The following is a 2,495-nucleotide window of genomic DNA, read 5'->3' on the forward strand; positions in this document are numbered from 1 at the left end:
CAGAGACGGCATTGTTTCTTCCTTGCAGAATAAGGTGTAGTGTTTTCTACACTACAAATGCTACAAGAGAGTAGAAATGACTGTGTGTTTTTTCAGTTAAAAAAAAAAAAAAAAAAAAGACAAAAACCAAAACCCCACAAGGAAAATGGATCCAGCAAAGCAACTTGTTACTGTATGGAATGTGACCATTTGTGAAGTAGTTTCTCAACTAGTCAGCAAGTGTAGTGAAAGTGGAAGTGTAGAAAGTGCAATAGAGAACAGGTTTAACAGACAATGCCAAACCAACATGACAAGAGTACTTTTTTTTTTTTTTTAATTGGATGGCTGGGAAAGTAGAAACAGACCTAATATAACAATTTTGTTTACAGAAATCAAAAACAAACCTTGAATCTGTTTACTACTAAAAGTTGCATTTGCTATTTATCTTCTTAAAGTTACACTTCAGAAGGTTCCATTCAAGTGATATGCATTAACTGAATGGAAGAACATAGAGCTGCACTCACTCTCTAAGCCTCATAGAGTAACACACGTTCATGTGATGCAGTGGAGCCTGAATGTTTGGGCAGCTGTGTCAGCTAAGGATATTTGAAACATTTGAAGGATAGCATTGTTTTTAAATATGCCTGAATTTTTGAAAAACAAGCAATTCCAATTCATATGTCCATAAGCTACAGATAGTTTTTTAAGTATAGCTGTCAGCAAAGTAAGTACGGGAAGGAGAGAATGTGTAGATAGGCATTTAAAACAGCAGCTCAACTGTTTATTTTACTTTGCAAGAATGAATTAGACATTAATTGAATATACAAAGTTTTGAAGTAGAACTATAAATGAAAAAATACAGTTTACTACAGAATCACACAAAAGTAAATTGCATATTATCAAAGGTCTGAAAAAGGATGACACATAAGGAAGATGGAAGCAATTTTTGGTTTTATTTTTTAACGTTCATAATACAGAAAGGTAGAAGAGAATATACCTACGTATCTTAAGAGAACATTAGTTTTTATCTGATTCTTAAAAGTTAGTTTTTATCTTCCTGAATAATAATAAAAAAAATTATCAATGGTTTCCCTTTGTACTGCTAAACTTGAGGTGTTAGATATTCAACAGTTCAGTTGTTATATTAATGTTCTGAGCATTCTCGTGTAAAAATGAAATGTGAATAGCATTAAAGGGTGCAATAGATAAATGAATGTAGATTAATACTGTGTCCAACAGGATGAATTATATATAAAGAACCAATTTTGTGATTTATTTCTCATACCTGTGATGTTTACCATCAGGACACAACAGCAAGTATTGACTTGGAGTAGTTATGTACAGGCATGGACAAGTCTGAGGCCTGAACATAACGTATGTTTAAAAAAAAAAAAGTTAAAAGTTCTTTTTTGATCTTGTATTTAGATAAAGGAGGAAAAGCAAACAAGCAAATAAAGAAGGAGAGTAAAGAGTATAGGAGAGCAGAGGTTCATTCAGAGGGGGAAATCTGGCATAATTACCATTGAACTAGTCTTCTACAGAAGCCTTGCAGTCTAATGGTAAATTTCCTCTACATACTCAGATACCTACAATAAAATAACAGAATCATCAAGTTCTTTCAAATATCCAGGGTTCTGGGCCAAAGTGGTATTGGAGTTTATATGTATTAGGCATTCCTTACTGAATTTGTTTACTGGCTTAAGGCTCAGGGAATGCTGGAAGTAGCATTATTAGCAAGAAATGTGTCTTTCATCAGACCATTATGTTCTTTTGTATTGTAATTGCTCATGTAATTTGGCTGTGACTAAGTGATTGTCATCTGGCTAGACAGGACACAAAATATTGGTGCTTGAATAGGCCCACATTAATATGTGATCTGTTATTCCAGGTGAGTTAGAATAATGGCTTTTTCCACATAATGACACACACTTTTTATATAAAATAACTTTCCAAGTATACAATTATGAACTGGAATTATAGCAGCTTCTCATTTGAAATTATATACAAGAGTAACAAAATAATTTCTCTGTTTATAATTGTGGAGGAGACTTCCGAAGGTCTTCAGCAAACCATGACAGGACTAAGGAATGCCTCATAACTGCACTTACAAGATATTCTGCAAAGACCTGGTTTTCTAAAAGTGTAAATCTACTTGCTAAGAAGTAAATCTCATGATATCTAAAGTTAAAATTACTAGCTGCATCTAAATGTCTGGAATTATGTTTACAATAAAACCTGATGAATCACAGCAAAATTGACAGACAAGGAACATTATTATGAAAGATAATTAAGATCCTTCTGAAATAATCAGAAAGTTTCTTACTAGGTGACAGTAACTCCACTTCAAAGACCAAGCCAGCTTGTTCTTTGACTGGCTATAGCATCATGGCCCCACTGAAAGTACTTTATCCCCTATTTTGACAGTTTACTGGAGACCAATTCACATGGGTTTTTTTCTTGCACAAGTATAAAAATCGAATCAAAGAAAAAAATACCTGAGACAAATCTATAGCATC

Source organism: Antrostomus carolinensis, unplaced genomic scaffold, assembly GCF_000700745.2.
Source record: "Antrostomus carolinensis isolate BGI_N321 unplaced genomic scaffold, ASM70074v2 scaffold5921, whole genome shotgun sequence".
Lineage (NCBI taxonomy): Eukaryota > Metazoa > Chordata > Aves > Caprimulgiformes > Caprimulgidae > Antrostomus > Antrostomus carolinensis.